General features: G+C 39.9%; 1 pseudogene; it reads right to left on the bottom strand.

The window, feature by feature from the left end:
- Positions 1-7,129: 7,129 nt before the first annotated feature.
- LOC133761615 (staphylococcal nuclease domain-containing protein 1-like) lies at positions 7,130-10,027 on the bottom strand (annotated as a pseudogene).
- Positions 10,028-17,779: the final 7,752 nt, after the last annotated feature.

The raw sequence follows: 17,779 nt of genomic DNA, 5'->3' as shown, positions 1-17,779 counted from the left end.
AGTTCCAGATTTATTTAAGAATCAAAGACACTTTCTTAAAAATCCTTGTGCATACACATATAACCACTTTGATATAACCTCATGGGACCTACAGAATCCCTCCATAACCCAAAACTAGTTTCTGCAACTATAATACATTCCAGATATTTAATAAAATAGCCTAATTATATTATATAAGAAACAATTTAAGTTTGCTATGCATGAACATATTTGTGGGAAGGTATCTGTAGATATTGACATATTCATTCATGTTTTTATTAGTGGTTTGGAGAAGGAATGAGAAAAAGAAAGCATCACTGGTTGCCTGGCCATTGTTGTGTAATAATAAATATTTACAATGGTAGTATTTGTGGATACCTACGTGAGTTTGATATTTCTAATTCCATGCCTTAAGAATATTTTTTCAAAATAAAATAAGTAGGAAAAGATAGAATCAGGTTTTACAAAATTCTGATAGACTTTGGATATTGAAAATCTTGCCTTGATAGAAAAGAAACTTCTTATTTTTTGGTTGAATGTGCAATAGGAAAAAAAAAAAAAACTTTTGTTTACCTTTAGTTACTTTCTCTGAGTTACTCATTTATTAGAAAATATAACATGACATGGGAAAATTGATTCTCTGGGTATAATTTTTTTTTTTTTTAATTTTTGACAGGCAGAGTGGATAGTGAGAGAGAGAGATAGAGAGAAGGGTTTTCCTTTTTGCCTTTGGTTCACCCTCCAATGGCCACCGCGGCCGGCGCGCTGCGGCCGGCGCACCACACTGATCTGATGGCAGGAGCCAGGTGCTTATCCTGGTCTCCCATGGGGTGCAGGGCCCAAGCACTTGGGCCATCCTCCACTGCACTCCCTGGCCACAGCAGAGAGCTGGCCTGGAAGAGGGGCAACCGGGACAGAATCCGGTGCCCCGACCAGGATTAGAACCCGGTGTGCCAGCGCTGCAAGGCAGGGGATTAGCCTAGTGAGCCGCGGCGCTGGCTCTCTGGGTATAAATATTAAAGATAAAACAATTCCATTAATTTTGCCTATTTCTCTTTTTCTGTCCTAACATTTGGACTAACTGCACAATGTCAGCTATTTCTGTGGTGATAAGTAATAAAGCCTTTATGCCACTGAGATGTTTGGATCCTTCAAGTTTGTATAACAGGTGAAACATTTAAGTTAAAGGCTTTTAAATTTTTATTTTTCACTAAAATTTATGATTTCCTTGTATGTTGTGCTTGTGCCAATTTCATGAACATTCTCTATTTTGTATATGCAAATAGATGTGTGTACAACCCCCCCCCCCCGATATACGTTACATGCATGATCAGCCCACACAGATACAACTTCTGGTTTCTCATATCCATGGTAAGTGGGTTTGACTATTATTGTCAGTCAAGATAATATGAGACCTTAATGGCCAGCGCCGTGGCTCACTTGGTTAGTCCTCTGCCTATGGTGCCCGCAACCCATGTGGGCGCCGGGTTCTAGTCCCAGTTGCTCCTCTTCCAGTCTAGCTCTCTGCTGTGTCCCGAGAGTGCAGTGGAGGATGGCCCAAGTGCTTGGGCCCTGCACCCGCATGGAAGACCAGGAGAAACACCTGGCTCCTAGCTTCAGATCGGCAGCCATTTGGAGGGGTGAACCAATGGAAGGAAGACCTTTCTTTCTGTCTCCCTCTTTCACTAGTCTAACTCTATCTGTTAAGTAAATAAAAAAAAAAGAAAATATGAGACTTTAATAGACTAATTAGTTGCTCAAGACAGTACTACCCATATAGTTTATGGAGTATTATCTTACATTTTTGTAGAATAATATTTGGAGTACAAGAGTGTGGACACCTTTTGTCATAGCCACTGTGTATCCACTTGGTCCATCCTTCAAGGCCCCTCACCCCAACATCCATGAACCATTACAAATAAACATTATAAATTAAATGTTTGTCCATATATTTTCATTAGTCCCTTATCAAATTTTAATTTTAGGTTGCAAATGTTACAGTTGCTTTGAAAGGCTGACTTTTTTTTTTTACAAGTCAATGCAGCATCTTGATCAAAGTGACTTACACACACACACACACACACATATATATATAATCAGTTAATGTGCTTTTTATTGGCTGGTCCATACAATATAAAGCAAACATAAATTACATGGCTACAAAGAAGCTTTGAGAAGGAACAGTTGTATAGAAATAATTTTGTAAATATTAGAATAATTTGGTGGATTGTCCTTTAACAATTGTAGAACTGGAGTTGGAGAACAAACAAGTGGATATTCTGTACAGTTTGGAGGGCTCAAAGGTAGAATGGTGATGGGTTGGTTAGCACAGTCAAATCTGTAATGTAAATGTGCCATATCTCATTCATACCTGTGTAAAGAGAAACAGAGATGGGAATATTCTGAACAAATTTTTTGATGAGTTTCTTTTAATTGCCATGTTGGCAAAATCATTCCTGGTTTTATAGAGTTTGTATTTTTTCTGTTTCATATAGAATAGTTTCTGAATAGATACATAGAGTTTTGAAAAATAAAATCATGCCTCTATACATTGTGTGTGACTTAAAAATTCATTTATTTGTTTTGCAATTTCCAACGTAGTTTCATATTTTTGGTCTTACTAACAGAAATAAATGAAAGGAACTTGAAGGTTATAGAGACTATGGGGTACTACAATACAGCCAGTGAATGAAAGAGACTGATTAAATTCAGATTTTCTGATGTCTTCTCTAAACTTTGGCAAGCACATTGTTGCACTTGAGGTATTTGCCAGACAACTTGAAGTAAGCAAACAATAATCTTTTCTATGAAAGTAACATTTATATTGGGGAAATTGTATTCAGTTTCCTAAGTATTGCTTTGGCTGGTTCTCTAATCATCATTTTGGACCGTGAGGCAATATTGATGGTGAAGATAGTCATCAAAGAGAATAAATGAGGGATGTAGTTCCTCATTGCCCCATTAAAGCAGTATGCATATCTTGGCTTACTTATCCCCAGATAATTCTGTATTTATATCAATGTTGATTGTCTTTTGTTTTTGTTGTTTTCATTGCTTATGAAACTGCAAGTAACACAACTTTATGTACCCTATGAAAGGCAAAAGAAACAATGAATATAAAGAAAATTTTTCTAGGAATAAAGAGGCAAGTCCATAGGACAGTGTGGGACATAACAATAATTAATAGATACATTAAACAAATATTTTAAAATTAATAGATCAAACAGAAGGAAAAAGAGGTCTAAAAGTGGAAGAAAAAAGAGAATTGAATAACAGAGAAGCAAAGTTGTCAGTTTGGAATCTGCATTGTATACAGAAAAGAGTTGTGTCCTAAAATTTAATTGTCTTGGCATTTATCACAAACATTTTGTCAAAAATGAAAAAACTATGAATAAAGTAATCAGAACCCAGTACCATTTAATATTTGAATTATATAAAGTCACTTATCTTAGTATAATTGAATTTCCAAATTGATATTTTTGACTACACATGCAAAAATGAAGACTTGTGGGACACTTAACATTGCTCACTATAGGGTCAGCATGTGGCTTAGCAAGCTAAGCAACCACATGCATTGCTGGAATCCACCATGAGACTATTTTGTGTCCCAATGGCAGCTCCCTGCTAACAGCCTATCAGTAGAAGATGGCTCAAGTTTTTGGGCCCCTGACACCCACATAGGAGACCTGGATGAAGCACTTGGTTTTGGGCTGACCCAGTGCTGGCCCTGGAGGCCATCTGGGAAATGAACCAATGGATAAAAGAGATAAAAGATCTTCCTGTGTCTCCCTCTCTGTAACTTTGACTTTCAATATAAATAAATATTTTTTTTTTAAAATTGCTCACTGTAAATCAGTGAATTAGTTAATGTTGTATAATTTTTTTTATTTATTCTGTTAGTGTGCACTACCCTGCTTCAGCAGAATCAACTTTCAAACATAGAAAAGCAGTACATATTTTAACATGACAGCTTGAGTATTTAGGCCCTGCCCTGTGATCTATGGACACCAAAAATTGAGCAGCAAGTTTGCCTGAAATGAATGATCTACATTTCTTTGGTCAAAAGTTTAAAAAAGCTTTACATTTCTTTCTACCCTTTTCATATTCCTCACAGGCAAAAAAGATTAAAAGAGGAAATCCTTGCAAAAGAACCAGGTATAGTATTTGGCCTTTAAAATGTCCTCACAATATTTCCTCAGCTCCAACACTTAATACCTGAGATTTCTTAGACAAAGCACTTCAGCCTGATGTTTTCATATTTTCTCATGATTATTAAAGAAATTATGACATAACTCAGACTTCCTGTGAAGATAAAAACATATGTAGTAGTTGTATATTGCAATATGCCACCTGTTTGTTTTCTCAATATGAATATATACTGTGAATATATTATAAATATCTAGCGTTGAATTGCATCTTCTGTACTTTTATATAACAAATAAAAGATAAAATAACCTGGGGATTTCTGAATAGGGTATTTTTCAAGTTGCTTCATTTTTAGAATATGATGCAGCATTTGAGATTGTGTGGTTAATATTTTCTAATATTACAGTGTATTATTATACAGAGTCTCACAATATATCAAGGCCTATAAATATTAACACAGCATCAGTTTGGCTAAAATTAGGTCATTTTTTGATACACCAATAAGTACAAAGTATTGTTAGAATAATCTTGTTTATACCTTTCAAGAAAAGTTTATATTTTTTGCTTTGCTACATCTATTTTTCATACCCTCATGCATGTAGATTTTAATATATCTTCATAAACATTTCATGCTCATTTTCAGCTTTAAGGAGAATTATTATTTTTAAATTTAAAATCCATTTGTCATTTTAAATTCTTCATAAATCATATGCATTTTTACCACATTGGGTTTGATATCTAGGATGCACATAATCAAGAAGAAAGCCATTCTCATAGCTCCTAACCAGTAATTCAATGAATTACCATAATCATCTTTATCAATGATCACCACCACATAAACTTGTAATTTGAAATAATTTCCTGAATTATTATACAGAAAAATGTATCTCAAAAGTAGTATTTAGCAAAATTAATCAATAGAGTATAAATTCTGTGTAAGTAATAGATATTTACTTCCAATGATACATTTATGTCCAATATTGAAAATATCACTAGGGGTGACATATGATTTTACATTGATAGCATTCTGTTTCTAAAGTCAATACACAATTATCAAACTTTCCATAGCCCTGAGTAGACTTCACTTCTATTTCTGTTAAATATTCTTATTTTAAAATATATTTTATATTGTAATATACACAATATTACAAATATATTTATACATATTTTATACTATATAATAGTCTCTATAATTTTCAGTTTCTTTTAATCTAGTTTGGATAATCTTCCTGTTTTATAAGAAGTACTGAGAAAGAAAATATGAAGCTATTTTGAAAACAGATATCTAAAATAAAGTGAATGAGTTCTTAAGTCATACATGATATATAAAAAGATAATTCTATTTTTCTGAACTCCAGGTCTCTAGTAAGAAACTATTAAGAGGTTTGAAAAAATTTAATTTTTGTAAATTGAGAAAATGTGCTCAATTTGGCAATTAATATAACTGTAGTTAAATTGTTTTCTATTATATATACATATATAATATATGTAAATGCCTTCTATATAATCTTGTTTGGACTCATAAAGGGGAAATTCTAAATTTACTCTCTTAAATAAATTATGTTTATAATCTTATTTCAATCATGTAAAAGACGCCTATCTTTTTTTTTCTTTTTTTTAACTTTTATTTAATAAATATAAATTTTGAAAGTACAACTTTTGGATTACAGTGGTTCCCCCACATAACTTCCCTCCCACCTGCAACCCTCCCATCTTCTGCTCCCTCTTCCATTCCATTCACATCAAGATTCATTTTCAATTATCTTTATATACAGAAGATCAATTTAGTATATATTAAGTAAAGATTTCAACAGTTTGCACCCACATAGAAATGCAAAGTGTAAAGTATTGTTTGAATACTAGTTATAGCATTTATTGAATGTGAAAATCCTGGTCTGCTTCCATGACTTGCTTCTCTACTGCTTTCCTTATTCCAGAACACAAAAATCCCAAGGGTTTTTTTTTTCCCCACCCTTGGAACATCTCACACACATAGGCTAATGTCTTTTTTTTTTTTTTTTAATTTTTGACAGGCAGAGTGGACAGTGAGAGAGAGAGACAGAGAGAAAGGTCTTCCTTTGCCATTGATTCACCCTCCAATGGCCGCTGCCGCCGGCGCGCTGCAGCCGGAGCACTGCGCTGTTCCAAAGGCTGGAGCCAGGTGCTTCTCCTGGTCTCCCATGTGGGTGCAGGGCCCAAGTACTTGGGCCATCCTCCACTGCACTCCCGGGCCACAGCAGAGAGCTGGACTGGAAGAGGAGCAACCAGGACAGAATCTGGCGCCCCGACCAGGACTAGAACCCAATGTGCTTGCGCCGCTAGGCGGAGGATTAGCCTGTTGAGCCATGGTGCCGGCCTAAAGTCTTACCTTTATCTGACATTCCCCTTCAAGAGAAATAACCCATAAACTTATGGGGGAAAATGAGTGAAGGTCTGTATTCTGCAACATCTTCAAGCTGTAAAATGGATGTAGAGATGTTTATGGGTATTTTCTTTTTTTTTCTTTTCTTTTCTTTTCTTTTTTTTTTTTTTTTTCCAGACAGCATGTACTACTTTATTGGGCCTCAAAAGCTTTAAATACAGAACAGGCTGGTGAGGGGGTGGGTATGGACACGCCGACATCTGAGAAGGGATATGTATCAGAGAAGTCACAAAATCAACGTTGACAGAGCTGAGGAAGAAGGGCGGCTGGGACAGAAGCAGGGAAAGGACTGCACACACCACTAGGACCAAGTCTTGCAAGTCTCTTCCTGATTTGAGGACAATTCTTTTTCAAAAAAACCACAAACCCCCAAATAAAAATACAAAATCAACTGGGAGAGGCTGAGCATGATGGTACCTGTCATTCCAGAGGATGATGGCCTGTCCCCAGAGAGCCGGGCCCCTCCCCACCCCCGTCAGTCCTGATGCCACAGTAGAAGAAGCAAAGCTAGACCCAATCCATGCCCCCGCCCCTGGGGTCTGCAGTTGCAATCCCCTCCCTGCACAGGAAGAGGTAGGCGCGAGCAGGGCTGGGGGTCGGACGCGACCCCCTCCTCAGCAGCTGTAGCCAAACTCATCTGCGTCGTCGGCTCGGAAGTCTCCATAGTGCCACAGGTTCAGCCGGGCGCTCTTGGCCGACTCCTGGGCGTTTAGGTATTCTGTGACCACTTTCTGGGACTGCTTCTCCTTGCGCACTTCCACCATGACCAGCCCCTCCTTCACCAGGCCCAGGCCCATGTCGCCCTTGGAGTCAGCGAACAGCAGGGTGACGTGGGGGCAGCCGGCACTCAGGTGCTCCACGTTGAGCAGGCACTGAGTGTTCTGGATGTCCCGAACCACTCTGTCCACGGTGTCTGTGCGCGCGTCCTCATCTTGGGGCACCTGGATGAAGGCAAAGGAGTACTCTGTGGCTTGAGCTGGCAGCGCGCGGGTGCTGAAGGCCGGCGGCAGGGTCCCCAGACGGGAGGGTGGCAGGATCTCTCTCTGTTGCCGTAGTCAATGTAGAAGACGTGGACTTTGGTAGGAGACTCGACTTTCTCCACTCGGGCGCGGTACCATTCTCCATGGACAAATTTGGCAAAGCAGAAATCTCCCCGGCGTGGGGCATAGGAGCCCTCCACAGGGGGGTGGCTGGTGATGTCTTTGCGTATGTTCTCCATCAGCTTCTCCAGCTGGGTGCCAGTCTCCACGTCATGCACGTAGAAGTGCAGGTTGTCAGTGATTTCCGTGACAAACACCGGCTTGTAGCTGGCAGATCGCTCCTTCTCCTCCAGCATGGGCATCACCTCCTCCACGGGCTGCTCCTCATAGTGTGCCCAGACCTTCTCTTTCTTTCTTCTGTTTGGCGGCCTCCTCGGCAGACAGCAGGGATTTGTAGTAGGAGCTGTGCTCAGCGGTGAAGTGGACCTTGGAGAGCGCGTACTCCACCAGCAAGACGGACAAGTTGGCGCCGTCCATGTGCAGCCAGCCGATGAAGTTGCCAGCCTTGTCCGTGCTCTACACCTCACCTCCACCTCTCGCCGCAGCACCGGTTCCTTGGTGAAAAGTGTGGCTTCTTCACTGAAGGGCTCTCCTTCTTGCACAAGGCCTGGGAGGTTTCAGGCTCCCCTGGGGCATTCGATGCCCACAAGCAAGAAGGTGATAAGACACGTTTCCTTTGGCAGGTAGAGTTTGAGCCGAGAACCGTTGACACATACTCCACCACAGCCTCAGAGCAGCCCACTCGTTGCAGGAAGGGCAGGAACTGCTTGGCCTTTTGAGTGTCCCCAGATATGTCTGCAACACGGTGTATAGGCACTTCCTTCTTGCTCTGCAATCCTTTGCCATTCTTAATAGCTCTGGCCTCTGCTGCGAGCAGCTCATCGTAGTGTGAGGACCGCTGTTCGTCGTCCTGCCGGTATCTGATCACTGTTGCTAGACCTTTGCTGACAAGGGCCTCGACAATGTTGATCCCTCCAATGGTGACAGTGCCACAGGTGCGCTCTGAAAAGGCAGGTATGGTCTCTGTGTCAGGGCTGGCTGGTCTAATGTAGTCCACTGTCACGTTGACCTTCTTCCCAATAAGCTTTTATCGAAGAAATTCCCGGGCCTCAAACGTATAAGGAATATCATACAGAGGACGCAGTTTCTTGTTTTTATCCTGTGTGTTCTCCCCCTCCAGCCATGGTGGTGATGCTAGACAGATGGATAGACTTGTAGTCTCCGGAGTTGAGCTTCACAACAATGGCATCCGCATTCAGAACCTGCATCACCTTGGCAACAAACTGCTTGTCCTTTTGGTCCAAATTAGCAGTGGGAGCTACGTAGTCTCTCCATATTCTCAGCCTGCGCTCCTTGGCAAACCTCTCGGCGGCCCTCAGCTTCTCCGCACCGCGAGTGTAGACTGCAATCGACCAATCCACACAAGGGGCAAACCCTTCCTTCAGGAGGAGCTCCGTGATGTTCCCGTTCGGATGAAGGATGGTACCCAGAATGCTCTGGTTGTGGCAGCTCTCCAGAATGATCTGAATGTCTCTCCGAAGCAATCGTGACTCGGTGAAGAATTTGGCTTCTGCAGCAAAGGGCTCCGGCGTCTCACTACCATCCGCTTCCCGCCGAAACGTTGGGCACTTGATCCCCGACAGCATGACCGTAACCAGGTAGTAATCTGGGAGGAGCAGGGCCCTCACCACGCTGCCATCCCGCAGTACTCGATGATAGCGTTGACAGGCTTCTGATGGTGTGAGTCCACAAAGTGCCTGGGGTTCTCAATGGTGTACTTGAGGTCTCGGATGGTGTGGGAGCCGTTCCCCTCGCTCCACATCCCTTTCTTAGCCGCCTTTGCTTGTTCCTCACATTCTGCAAGCCGGTTCTGCTCTGGAGTGTTAGCTCTCACACCTCCTCTGCGGCGGCCAAGCCATCTGCAACCAGCGACTCTGCGATGTTTTCCCGGTTAGTATCTTTTCCAAGGTAGATCAGGCCATACTCTCGCCCCCTGCTGAGTCTTGTTTTCTATCGTGAAACCGACTTCCTTGCCAATCAGCTTCTTCCCCAGAAACTCTCGAGCAGGGAAAGCCCAGGGCTCATCAGAGGTATCTTTTCCATCAGGTTGCGTGGCAGCTGCCCGCGGGGCAAGGTTTCCAGCACGAATATTGTTGAGGTTGATCTGCCTCTCAGGAGGAGGTCCACCACGTGACTGCCCTCGGACAATGATGGCACACCCGGAGAGAACCCGCTGCACGGTGGGGACCGCGGGTCCCCCAGAAGGGCCGCCGCTCTGCGCGGAGGAGGCCATGTGTGGAGAAGCAAAGGGAGCGAGTGGTGCGGCCCGGCAGGCTGGAGGCACCAACGTGGGTGTCGGGCGCTGGTGAGAGGCTGCTGAGGCCAGGCACCGGCAGGAGACCTGCTGCAGGAAATGCACGGATCGGACGCGCTGGGCGATTCCAGGAGCTACAGCGGGACTCAGAGCTGAAGAGCCATGGGTATTTTCTTGATGTCTATTCTGTGGTTTGGAAGTGGCTGAGTAAAGATTATCTTACCTGGTTTGGCAGATTTGTCATATCATCCAACAGGAAGAGCTTGAATCCATGCTTCACGTCCATCTGGAGCTGAACACCACATGCTATTGGAGACAAAATGAAAAAGTGCAATAAAGAAAAATTGTCCAAAGAGAGCAGTAATATTATGGAACTATAGGGCCAAGCAAAGATAAAAACTAGGATTTCCCCTACCTAATGCTGGGTCAGAAATTGCAGCATGTAAAAGCTAGTCCTGAGTTGTTTGATCATATCCTAGAAATGAGAAATATGATTTTGTTCCTGTATAGTTTGACTGACCGCAAACAACATTCTTCCTGGAGCATGGAGCAGGTAGCAGTTAGCATGTCTATAGTTCACCTCTTTTGATAGACTTGCCTTAGCAACCCTGGTTTGGAGGCTTTAGTCATGGCAACTTTAACTTAATTAAGGTTGAATTTTGCTTTTTTTCCAAAGGTAATAGCTCTGTTCTAGCTTATTCTTGAAACCCTTAAATAGGAGTTTTACTATAATTCCTCTATATCTAAGGATTCATAATGTTGTAGGGTTTCTTAAGGTTGTAGGAGTAGGAATTTGGCCTATGACCTGTATCCTTTCTGGGGTCAATCTTTGTTCCCCAGAAGAGAGGATGAACCAGAAATAGTTAACTTCATGACAGACCAATTGTGTCATTTCCTTAGACACCTGGTAGCAGGTTCTATTAGGGAGTTAATGGCGACATTCAAATGTTCAAAACTGGAATGAGTCTCCGGTAAGATAACAGATTAGTAAATTAGTATGTTTTAGATCATTCCTCTGCTTCCCTCAAGAGATCATTTCTTTAGGTCTTCTGCAAGGACCTATCCTTTTATTAAAAAAATTTATTTATTTGAAAGTCAGAGTTACACAGAGAGAGGAAGAGAGAGAGAGAGAGAGAGAGAGAGAGAGAGAGAGATACCTCCCATTTTGCTGGATCACTCCCCAAATGCTACAACAGCTGGGATTGTGCCAGGGTGAAACCATGAGTGAGGAGCTTTTTCCAGATCTTCGACATGGTTGCAGGGGCTCAAGCACTTGGACCATCTTCTGTTTCTTTTTCAAGCACATCAGCAGGGAGTTAGATCAGAAACGGAGACACTGGTTCTCAAACCAGCAGTATATGGAATGCCAGCATCTCAGGTGGTGGCTTTACCTGCTATGCCACAACAATGGCCCAGGGGACTGTCTTCAAATCCTTGTGTTAGCACTGTCAGATGAGCTGGTACTTATGCCCTTTTTGCTAATCCATTTAAAGGTAAGTAGGAAGTGATAAGAGGGATTTTTAGGCTTAATAATAATGTACAGATTTTTTTGGACCTGGCCAGGTATATGTATGGCCTAAATCTTTGGACTAACTTTTAATTCTACTTCTTCACATTGGGTAGTAAAAAGATATTACAAGAGAATGTAAATCTCCTTAGGGATGGCACCCCTTAGCTCCCATTACCTTGCTGGACTGGGAGGAGAGCTGACCCAAATAAGAGGTCAGCATAGGGGACAGAGTTCTTTTATCTAAATGAAAACCCATGTCTTACCTGCTATGTCAACAATGACCCTAGGCTCTGTCTACTCAACTGTGATGGTTGACTGGAGTCAGGCAGAGCAAAAAGGCTTCCTCAGTTTAGGGCCAAGTGATTTTGCAGTTCTGATCTGGGAGTCCTGCAACGCTCAAGGCAGTTCCACTTCTAGTGGCCTGGTTTGAGAAAAGCAGACATGGCTTCCATAGAGGATGACATCAGTTGTGACAGTTGCTTGCTGAAACCTTGGCGTCTTGCATTAATGACATATGCTATTTGGGAGTGTATTGTTCTTGGATACTTTTGACATCATATAACTGCATAAAGCACCAATCAGATGGGTCTGCCACCAATGTTTACATTGTTCCTTCTGCCTAGCCTGTTCCTCTTCTTTGTTAAAGTAGACCGAGACAACAGTATTTAGAATATCATCTGAAGAGATTCTCAGTCCCATCCCGATTTTTGAAGCTTTCTCCTAGTATCACTGGTAACCTAAGCTCAAAATCTGAAATCTTGGGCATATTCTGATGCTATTTATTTTTTCCCTGTGTGTTAATATGATACCCTTGAGGAGAACTGTTTTCCTGCATGTTAAGATAAATATGGTGACCACCTTACACAACTGTCTATAAATATTTGAGGTCATCAGTAAAACTTCCCATCAGTCCCCCAGTTTGGTATGAAAAGGGAACTTCTCTCCATTTACTATATCCATATCAGAATAAATATAGTTGAAAATCATAAAATAATTTAAGCTGTCATGCTCTGTCCATGCTTATCCTCTATATTGTGGCCAGGCAGTATGCAGAAAGAGATTACTGTCACTTCTTTAAGATCTGAGAATCAAACTGCACATTCTAGTGTAGAGTCAGATGGTATAGAGGGTCAATTATCTATCAAGCAGATAATAGAGGACACATGAGGAAGCAAGTCCTCCCTGACTGTTTCCTCCCTCGAGAAATACCCAATGTCTTTCCCTCTGGACTTTCAGACTTTGAGACCGTTGATCACCATGAAGCATCCCTCACAAGGCTTTCTGATGTAACTATTGCTCACTGAATAACCCACCCTCTTTTTTCCACTTTAAGACTAAGTACTTTCAAATATTTTTATTTAATGTCTACACCATTAATGTAGAATTTTTCAATTGAGGAAACTCAGGTACAGGAAGATAAATTACTGTGCCTAAGGAATAGGGGTGGACTTTCCATATATGTGTGAGGACTTCTGCACTGCAGGACAGATGTGAGAAATGTAAGAAAAGAGGGGAGACAACAAAAGAAGACAATGGCCAGGGAAATGAAAGTCCTGCTATCCCATTATCCAATTTCATCAAAGAAATACTAGAATTCTGAGAACTAGTAAAATTCTAAGTTAACTTTCTAAATAAATTATGCTTAATCTATACTTTAACATTTGTGGAGGATAAATTTTCTATGTAACATTTTTAGCTTGTTTAATATTTTAAAGTATTTAGAAATGTATATGGCCCTGCCTTTATTTTCATTTATACAACTTATCTACAAAAATGAGGACCATGAAAACTAATACAGTGTAGTGGATGCCACATTCTATGGTTGAAAACATGTCAGAGGGTCAGTGATGATTCAAGGAGACAGCATTATACTATTGCATGAGTTATGGTTCATTTTGAGGAACCAAAAATTTCTAGAACATACTTAGGAAGATTAATTACTAGATAAACTAGTCGATCAGAAAATTAATCTTGTAAAAAGTTAAAGCACATGAGTATGGGCTTGTTACAGCTTTTCTTCAAAAATAAACCTTTTTAAATTTCATTTTTAAATCATTTAATTATTAAATGTATTAGATAAATGGATGTATGTATGGATAGATAGATAGATAGATAGATCTCATCTACTTGTCCACCATGCAAATAACTGAGCAGCCAGAGCTTGGCCAGCCTAACTCTGGGATATCTTGCTTATAGATGTCAGGAACACAATTACTTGATCCATTACCTACTGTTTCCCAGAAAACAGAAATCGAATTCGGAGCAGAGCTGGAAATTAAACTCAGACACCTTTGTGTGGGCTGCTGACATTCCAAATACTGTCTTAACCATCTAAAATGCCAGTCACACAGGTTTTGAATTGGAAGATACAAAGTTTCACAGAGGCTGGACAAGGAAGTTCGTATTGAACCTAGCAGTTAAGGTGCTGATATCCTATATCTGGGAATACGTGGGTTCAATTCCAGTTGATGGTGACAGGCCAGCTCTCAGCTGTCATCATTTACCTTTTTCTTTAGTAGTAGATGACAGAGTGATCAACACTCCCAAACTGATCAAAAGTGGAAAACGGAGAAAACAGAAACAAAATTCTACTACTCTAGCAATTAAAAACTTAACAAGGATCAAATTTTTAATTACACTAAGAGGGTTGATTATGAATTCTGTTTTTAGGATAATGAATTGGTGAACTATGAAACATTCATAGATATAGACAATGTGAAATAGAGCTCTGGAGAGCATTCAGAAATTTTAAGAATGGATGAATTCATTATAGATGGCAGAGGAAGAAAAGAAAAAAAATACTTACATGAAATGTTGAACAATATCTATAGTCATGATTGAGAAGAAAGGATGTAAGATGACTAAGAATACTTTTAAAGTCATTTTATGCTGAAAATATTTAATAAAAATATTAAACTAGTTAAGACAAAGTAAGGCATTATAATAAATGTGTACCAGTACTTAGGGACGCATGCATGCTAACAGAAAATGAGTTTCTTTATCAGAAAGTTCTCTAACATAAATTTTCAATGAACAAGAACATCACTTCATGCTAGTAAAATTTCCAGACTTGAAGCAAGGCCCTTTCTGCTCCTTAGAAATCAAGATTCTTTTCTGGATGTAGAGAAACGTTGGTGAGGAAGAAAAGTAGTTTACTGATCATGAAGTGGCTTATTGAAGTCAAAGTTTGAATATATTTTCCCAATTATTGTATGTCTACATATTTTGCAGCAAAGAAAGGGTAATCAATAAAGAGAACTAATGATAATACAAGAAATTTGGAAGATGATAAGGCAACATTTTTGGGGGAGGACAGAGACATACAATCGAAAGCTCAGGTACACAATTGGCATACATGAAGTGAATCTTCTAAGAAGAATTTAGAATGTACAACTTTGCATTTTTGTAGATAAAATTTTTGATATTTATTTATTTTGAAAGTCAGAGTTATAGAGAAAGAGAGAGAGAGAGATGGAGAGAGATCTTCCATTCACTTATTCACTCTTCAGATGGTTGCAGCAGCCAGCACTGGGGCATGGGGAAGCGAGGAGCCAGGAACTTTAAATGCGTCTCCCACATGGGTGGCAGAGGCCTTCAGCAGGGAGCTGGATGCTGGCATCACAGGGGACATTTTACTCAAGCACCACAATGCCAGCCTTCATAATATTTTCTAAAATAGAAAATCAAAGGGAATAGGAATGACATTAAGTGAAGACATCTGCTGAATGAAAGGATCTTCAGGTAGTTCTTGAGGCTTGGGGAATAAATCAGTGAAACCACTGAAAATAAGATGGGTAATATAACTTTAAAAATGGGTGTAAGGTAATGGATCTCTAGGTAGTCTAACCAGAATAATGCCTTCCCCTAAAAAAAAATGTGAGGAAGTTGACAAGGTGAATTTAGAAGTCATATAAATTTTTAATTGGCAAAGGTGGAGTACAAAGTTCAATATCTTAAGGGGGGAATTATTGGAAAGTGTTGCACATCCATTCTTTAAAATATGGAGCCAAGAGGGACATTAAAACAAGTGGGGAAGTAGAAAGCACAATTTATCATAGAAGTGATTCTTTGATAGCGATACCTCAGGAAAATTTAACCTCCCTAATCTGCCTGATACTGCAATTATTTAAAGTATTATTTTTTTCATTCAGAGTGTGAATTTGGTATTTTTTGGAAAGTAGTGTTTTTCATTCTCATCCTGAGTGGTTCTTTGGATCATTCCTGGTGACTATGTGGAACAAAACAGACACCCATTCATTGAGTGCAACTGTAATGAGATTGTTGGTAACTGTTGGTAACTGTTGATATAAATTCGAAGAAGCCTCTTCAGGGTCTCTCTGTTTATGGTTTTGAGACACCTTTGTTCATCAAAGAGCAGTCACTGCTTGCCTTAAAGTATATGAGGTGATTGCTTAAACTCACTCAAGTACTGACAAGACAACCACATTTTTTTTTACTTTTATTTAATGAATATAAATTTCCAGTGTACAGCTTATGGATTATAATGGCTTCCCCCTCCCATAACTTCCCTCCCACCCGCAACCCTCCCCTCTCCCGCTCCCTCTCCCCTTCCATTTGCATCAAGATTCATTTTCAATTCTCTTTATATACAGAAGATCAATTTAGTATAAAGATTTCAATAGTTTGCACCCACATAGAAACACAAAGTGAAACATACTGTTTGAGTACTAGTTATAGCATTAAATCACAATGTACAGCACATTAAGGACAGAGATCCCACATGAGGAGCAAGTGCACAGTGGCTCCTGTTGTTGACCCAACAAATTGACACTCTAGTTTATGGTGCCAGTAACCATCCTAGGCTCTCGTCATGAGTTGCCAAGGCTTTGGAAGCCTTCCAAGTTCGCCAACTCTGATCATATGTAGACAAGGTCATAAAAGACAGGGTGAGGATAGTAACCAATGATCCTAAGAGTGGCATTAACCAGGTCTGAACAATTATACAGCATTAAGTGGGGAAGAGGACCATCAGTACACACAGGTTGGGAGTAGAGCCATTGGTGGTAGCGTAGAGGTTATGATTACAAAGGAATGAAGCCCAAGTGCACTAGACAGGGCCTAGAACAAAGGACAGAGTCATTATTAGAGGAGCTAAGAAAGGTGCTGTCTAAGCTACAAGTAATTTTTCTGATTGAGAGGCAAATAGAACCTGATAGAAGGGGCTTGATAATTATCTTTGGTCTGAAAGGGAGGTTTTTTCTATTTACTGTATACTTCGCTGATGGCGAAGTAAATCTAGCTATGAGATTATTATTTAAGTTCTTATTTTGGCTATGCTATTACAGAAAAATGTTAGCCATCTCTTTTATAAGGTCTAAAGATTAAATTGTGCGTCCTACAGATTCCTTCATAATAGAATTAGTTTCCTACCTTGAAGAGAATAGAGAAATGAAAGATCAAGTTGGGCTTAGAATAGAGAAATGAGGGAGCAAGTCCTAGATCGCTTGCTGACAATAGCAATATTACATGAATACTTAGCAAACAGTTTCAACCATTAGATAACAACTTAAGAAAACATTTACCAGAAGATCCAATGCCTTCTATAAATTTTAAGAATCATGTATTTGAAAACACCTCTTAAATATCTAACATGGTGTAGTTTGTTTAACCAGTAAACTTAAGCACAACCATATAAAATGTTTTTAGTTTCTTTCTACCAACAAGTTTAAAACATATGATACACAGATTCAGGTCACACAATTTAAAATGTATCTTTGATTGATTTTAGCAGCTTAAATTTATGGACAATCTTATCTATAAGCCATTTAAAATAAAACTCTTAATAAAATTTCCTATGTGGACATACAATATGTACACACATATAACATAGCATTATAGACCAATATAGCAATCTTAATAATAGCTTTTAAAATCTTTAACTCTTTTTGTAGATTGCCAATTGATTTGAATTGCTTTTTGTTTTTAGATTACTTTAACACATTGCTTTAACAGAGCATCAGAGTTTAATTCTATGTCAAAGAGAAATTGAGCTTCCTGTGATCTTTTGCTGTGAGGTTTCCTTCCTTTACCTTCTTTCACATTGGTGACCATGTTTCTGTGTTTCTGTGTGTAACACATCTTTAAGCATCTTTTGCAGGGCAGGATGAGTGGCAACAAATTCTTTCAGTTTCTGTTTGCTATGAAAAGTCTTAATTTCACCTTCATTCACAAATGAGAGCTTTGCAGGATATAATATTCTGGGCTGGCAGTTTTTCTCTCTTAGTACCTGGGCTATATCTCGCCATTCCCTTCTAGCTTGTAGGGTTTCTGATGAGAAGTCTGCTGTGAGTCTAATTGGAGATCCTCTGAGAGTAATCTGACGTTTCTCTCTTGCACCTTTTAGAATC

This window comes from Lepus europaeus, chromosome 6, assembly GCF_033115175.1.
Source record: "Lepus europaeus isolate LE1 chromosome 6, mLepTim1.pri, whole genome shotgun sequence".
In the NCBI taxonomy this organism is placed as follows: Eukaryota; Metazoa; Chordata; class Mammalia; order Lagomorpha; family Leporidae; genus Lepus; species Lepus europaeus.
Note: the sequence above shows the minus strand (reverse complement) of the source record. Positions and strands in the feature narration are given on the sequence as shown.